This window comes from Coregonus lavaretus, assembly GCF_964263955.1.
Source record: "Coregonus lavaretus genome assembly, chromosome: 13".
Taxonomy (NCBI): domain Eukaryota; kingdom Metazoa; phylum Chordata; class Actinopteri; order Salmoniformes; family Salmonidae; genus Coregonus; species Coregonus lavaretus.
Window position 1 is genome coordinate 22,371,077 of NC_140000.1, and position 6,412 is coordinate 22,377,488.

Here is a 6,412-nt window from a genome sequence, read left to right on the forward strand (position 1 = left end):
GCCAGAGCTCCTGGTGGCTAAATCCAGGACATTACACCTTCTCGCCAGAATATACCAGTGATTCTGAGAAGGCATGCCACTCTACAGTCCCTTGCAAAAGTATTCATCCCCCTTGGCGTTTTTCCTATTTTGTTGCATTACAACGTGTAATTTAAATGGATTTCTATTTGGATTTCATGTAATGGACATACACAAAATAGTCCAAATTGGTGAAGTGAAATAAATAAAAATACGGAAAAGTGGTGTATGCATACAGTGAGTGAAAAAAGTATTTGATCCCCTGCTGATTTTGTACGTTTGCCCACTGACAAAGACATGATCAGTCTATAATTTTAATGGTAGGTTTATTTGAACAGTGAGAGACAGAATAAGAACAAAACAATTCAGAAAAACGCATGTCAAAAATGTTATAAATTGATTTGCATTTTAATGAGGGAAATAAGTATTTGACCCCTCTGCAAAACATGACTTAGTACTTGGTGGCAAAACCCTTGTTGGCAATCACAGAGGTCAGATGTTTCTTGTAGTTGGCCACCAGGTTTGCACACATCTCAGGAAGGATTTTGTCCCACTCTTTGCAGATCTTCTCCAAGTCCAAGTCATTAAGGTTTCGAGGCTGACATTTGGCAACTCGAACCTTCAGCTCCCTCCGCAGATTTTCTATGGGATTAAGGTCTGGAGACTGGCTAGGCCACTCCAGGACCTTAATGTGCTTCTTCTTGAGCCACTCCTTTGTTGCCTTGGCCGTGTTTTGGGTCATTGTCATGCTGGAATACCCATCCACGACCCATTTTCAATGGCCTGGCTGAGGGAAGGAGGTTCTCACCCAAGATTTGACGGTACATGGCCCTGTCCATCGTCCCTTTGATGCGGTGAAGTTGTCCAGTCCCCTTAGCAGAAAAACACCCCCAAAGCATAATGTTTCCACCTCCATGTTTGACGGTGGGGATGGTGTTCTTGGGGTCATAGGCAGCATTCCTCCTCCTCCAAACACGGCGAGTTGAGTTGATGCCAAAGAGCTCTATTTTGGTCTCATCTGACCACAACACTTTCACCCAGTTCTCCTCTGAATCATTCAGATGTTCATTGGCAAACTTCAGATGGGCCTGTATATGTGCTTTCTTGAGCAGGGGGACCTTGCGGGCGCTGCAGGATTTCAGTCCTTCACGGCGTAGTGTGTTACCAATTGTTTTCTTGGTGACTATGATCCCAGCTGCCTTGAGATCATTGACAAGATCCTCCCGTGTAGTTCCAATGTTTCCTCTTGTCAAATGGTTTTTACCATTTCATGTCAAGGAATAAATTGTGTCTCATGCATATTCTCTTTTAACTCCACTCCCACTGGTGTAGGCACCGCAGAGTGGACATTTACAAATGCCAGAGAAGCTTGAGCTCAAAATTCTGCCACAAAATGCCTGCAGGCGCCGTGCAGAGAAGTCATCGCAAAAGGTTGAGAAATGACTTTCTACCAACGCATTCATCAGTGACACAGCTGAAGAAGGATGCCATCTGTGAGATGAGCCAAACAGGTTCTCATTAATATTGAAGGCAGTAAAGTATTACAGCAGTGGAACAATCAGGTCAGTGATCAGATTTAATCCCAGGTGGAATGCATGTATTTGTGCCATGAACGGATATAGCTGAATGAATTGGGAAACGTTGCCTGGAATGAGTATCCCCTGAGCAAGTTATTAGAGTTGTCAAAGTTATAGGCCCCTTTCACAGACCTATTTGAAATGTAACATTTATTTTCTGCAATTATGTTTTGGCCCTCACATTATCAATTATAACATTGTGTCACGATCGTCGGGAAGAGAGGACCAAGGCGCAGCGTGGAATGTGAACATCCTTTAATTATTATGATCACACAAACAAAACAACAAACGATAACGAAACATGAAGTCCTTGGCTACAATATAAACCATACGGAACAAGAAACCACACCAAAAGAATGCCTAACGTCTACCTAAGTATGGCTCCCAATCAGAGACAACGAGCTACAGCCGTCTCTGATTGGGAGCCACCCTGGCCAACATAGAATTACAAAACCTAGAAATTAACACCCTGGCTCAACATACGAGAGTCCCCAGAGCCAGGGCGTGACAGTACCCCCCCCCAAAGGCGCGGACTCCGACCGCGCCAACCAAACACAACAGGGGAGGGACCGGGTGGGCACTCCACCTCGGCGGCGGATCCGGCTCCGGACATGACCCCCACTCCTTCTCTAACCCCCCAAAGTACCCCTGGTCTGGTCTGGCCCTGCTGACCGGAGCTGAACTGAACACTGGTGGAGCGGATTGCTCTAGCTCCGGCGTGACGCAGCTGACCCGTGCTGACCCAGGCACCGGTGGAACAGGCACGGGCTGTGCCGTACTGACGACGCACACTACTGGCTTAGTGTGGGGAGCAGGAACGGGCCGAGCCGGGCTGACGAAACGCACCACTGGGTTGGTGCGGGGAGCAGGAGCGGGCCGGACCGGGCTGACGAGGCGCACCACTGACTTGGTGCGGGGAGCAGGAACGGGCCGAGCCGGGCTGACGAAGCGCACCACTGACTTGGTGCGGGGAGCAGGAACGGGCCGAGCTGGGCTGACGAAACGCACCACTGACTTGGTGCGGGGAGCAGGAGCGGGCCGGACCGGGCTGACGAAGCGCACCACTGACTTGGTGCGGCGAGCAGGAACGGGCCGAGCTGGGCTAACGCAGCGCACCACTGGCTGGGTGCGGGGAGCAGGAGCAGGCCGGACCGGGCTGGCAACACGCACCACAGGCTCGGTACGAGGGACAGGAACAGGCCGGACCGTACTGGGGACACACACCACTGGCCCTACGCGGGGATCAGGAACGGGCCGGACCGGACTGGTAACACACCCCAGTACCTCTCGCCGTGCCTCTACACTTTCCTCCCCTTTTGTGACCAGTGGCCCCAGTAACCTGGCGGCCTCCTCTACTAACCGCTCTATCGCGGCCTCCTGCTGCCCCGTCGTCCACAGCGTGAGCCCCCCCCTAAAAAATTTCTGGGTGTCTCTCCTCCTCGTGGACCAGGCCTCCATAGTTCTCGCCCAACTCTCGCTCTTCTGCTTCCAAGTCCTCTCTGGCGTTGGCTCCTGGACACGCTGCTTGGTCCAGTTATGGTGGTTTCTTCTGTCACGATCGTCGGGAAGAGAGGACCAAGGCGCAGCGTGGAATGTGAACATCCTTTAATTATTATGATCACACAAACAAAACAACAAACGATAACGAAACATGAAGTCCTTGGCTACAATATAAACCATACGGAACAAGAAACCACACCAAAAGAATGCCTAACGTCTACCTAAGTATGGCTCCCAATCAGAGACAACGAGCTACAGCCGTCTCTGATTGGGAGCCACCCTGGCCAACATAGAATTACAAAACCTAGAAATTAACACCCTGGCTCAACATACGAGAGTCCCCAGAGCCAGGGCGTGACACATTGACATGGATGGTCACAATAACCAAGAATGAACTTGACTGGGGGTGGGAAGTTCATGGCGAAAAAAAGGAAGCAGACATGAATATGGGGCGACTCTCTCCCAGCCAGCCTGCCATCATATCCATGCCTCTGGGCCTGCAGTCCAACAGCGGCGTCCGTCCCACTGGCTTCCCAGCACTCATGTTGACCGTCCCGCACCATGCCTATATGTTAAATTCCTCCACAGCCCGCCACTCAGCCACGACTCAGCTGAGCAAGGCTATGAACAAAGCCGTATTCACCCTCCCCTCTTACCAAGAGCTCTTGCTCAGCACTACTACTATGGCACACCCACTTCTCTAACTTCTGTCTGTTTATACCTTTTGGACCATTAAAACCTCTGTGGGTGGCCAGCATCCACCCTCTGTCCACAAGTGGTGACTCTGACTCTGCAGCCTGTCCACGAGAAAGCAAGGTCCTGCTTTGTGTCTAGTCGGAAATCTGTACATGATCGTTTCCCACGTCCTTTCAACCTGTGTCATGTTTGACTTTTGTAGGAAACTGGGTTAACTCTGATGGCTGTGAAAGGACAAATAGTTCCTCCACACACTCATATTGTTGTGCAAGTAATCCAATACAGGTCTTGATGAATCCCATAGAGATGTTGTTTAGTTGGGAACTGAAATTACATAAGCATCCAAATGGAACTCAAAGCAATGTGATTGTGACGCTTGACCTTTGTTTGGCGTTTCATGTTGTCGACAGGTTGAGCAAAAACATCTGCTGTCATCCACATGTTAGTCAAGATTATCCCAGATTACTAACCCTCAATTAATCCCTTTGTGCAGGGGCACATAATGAGGATAATTTTAGATTGTTCACCATTAGCTGTTAACCCTCAGTCTTGGATGTATTGTTAATTTCTTGAGAGCCTTGCAATATTTCAGGGGAGCTTGTAGGAGGAGGATTTTAATGAAGATTCCCTCTTCTAATTATGCGTGATCAGCAATGGTCATAACTGGTCATATTCTTAATGACAGGCAATGAATAGGCCTAATCAAATTACCATGATGTGTTCTCTTCTCACTGAATTTGGAGCATGGAAACAAATAATTTCAGTGTTTTACAAGTATGGTTGGTCAAATTAAACATTTATGCATGATTGCTCTAAATTGAACAATTGAAATATTGAAAAACCAGCAGACTGAAGTGTTGTTTTCTTTTAATTGTAGTATAGATAACTGGAGTATGTGAATGGGCGCTGCTGGTAGCCTATAGGGCTCTATTGTAGTCCCACTTCAGCATCCTCAGTGGTACCCTCTGCTGCGAGATGGTGTGGGATCATGCCCTTCACGTGTCGCTTATAGGACCACACAGCATCTTGAGTCCTGCTTTGACACACTGACTTGCAGCGTTGAATTCAGGCTATTGACTTCTGATATTATTTCCCCCTGAAGTGATTCCTTCAACCTGAATCCTTGTGTGTGATTGATTTGTCCGTTTCGTTATTTCGATCGTAGTCTCCTGAGCATCTCTGTCACACATCCCCCTTTCTCCATCATCCCGCAAATGGGAAAGTGTTCTTGGTCGGAGGAAGAAAGTGGGCTGTTCAAGATTTTGCAGTGCATAATTCTCTGCCCCCTATTCCAATCCCTCTTTATCTTGCTTCCTTCGCTGGCGGACGGAGCTCAAGTAGTTCTTTACGCTTTTCAATTCAACGTGGGGGATCCTCGTACCTGACAATACATTGTCTAATTTAATTCAAGTTTGTTGGAAAAATAATTATTAGAAGTTGCACCTGTCGAGTCTGATTCAAAAGACAAAGGTACACACAAAGGACAATTCGAGAGCGTCGTTTAAACGAGGTAGGTGATGGATTTGTAAGTCAAATATTTTTGGCATGTCCTTGATAAATATTAGAATACATTTCTGTCGCAGAATAACAAGTTTTGGTCATGAATTAGCCAACAAATGTTTTTTCGTTGTATAAATCAAACATAAAATACTCAATACATTTTGCCATAATTAGAGCAAATTAGAGACATTTTCGAAAAACGTTTTAAACAATATAGCCTATATTTTTTTGTCAGAAATGAATAAATATTTTCTACCACCTGTTTTAGCCTACTGTTATTGCTATTCTGTACATCCAAATGACAATTTTATGGAAGTTTATTTTGATATAAAGTTGTTTTGATTTAAATACCAGGAACCCACAATCTCAATTATTAATGTATGGTATATAAAGCTAAAATAACATTTTTCTCATGTATTGTTTGCTGAGCACAGTTAAGCACGATCCAGACAGATTGCACCTGCTACAGTGCTGTGTAATGATTCACTCCAAACTGATTTTATGATCAAACTGATTTGATGAAGTATAACATATTGGGCAATGCACACTGTTTTTATAGGCCTACTTGTACCTATAGAAATACAAGTTGTACCGTACTCCAAATTGGCTACATATGGACATTCTGTGACAGGGAATACAGTTTATTTCCCCCAACCAACTACTGTATTGACATTAATAACAGTGGCTTTGTTTAAACATATTGATTAAGACATAGATATCTCTGAACTGGGCATCAAAGGCTTGGACACAGAATGGAAGAGACTGTTGATATTTGAGTGGACTAACATAGATGTTTTGTGAAATGGTAAGTGATAGTTATGTTGGAACAGGTAGCTAGCTAATTGCTCTACACCTCTCAGTAAGCATACATATTTGGCTAGTTTTCTTGATAGTAAGGGGCACTTACAATGTATAGGCTATTTCAAGCGATGGGTTGCACACATGAACTCTCATTGTCAATTTATCAACACTTCTGTTTCTGGTTGATGTTGTCATTTTAAAAGAGCTAACATGGACCCATACAGTACATTGACCTAGTTTAGTACTATGGCCCCAATCAGGACTTGCCTGATACAGTACGTATGTCCTCAAGCCTTGTACTTTTACGTGGAGAAGTGGAA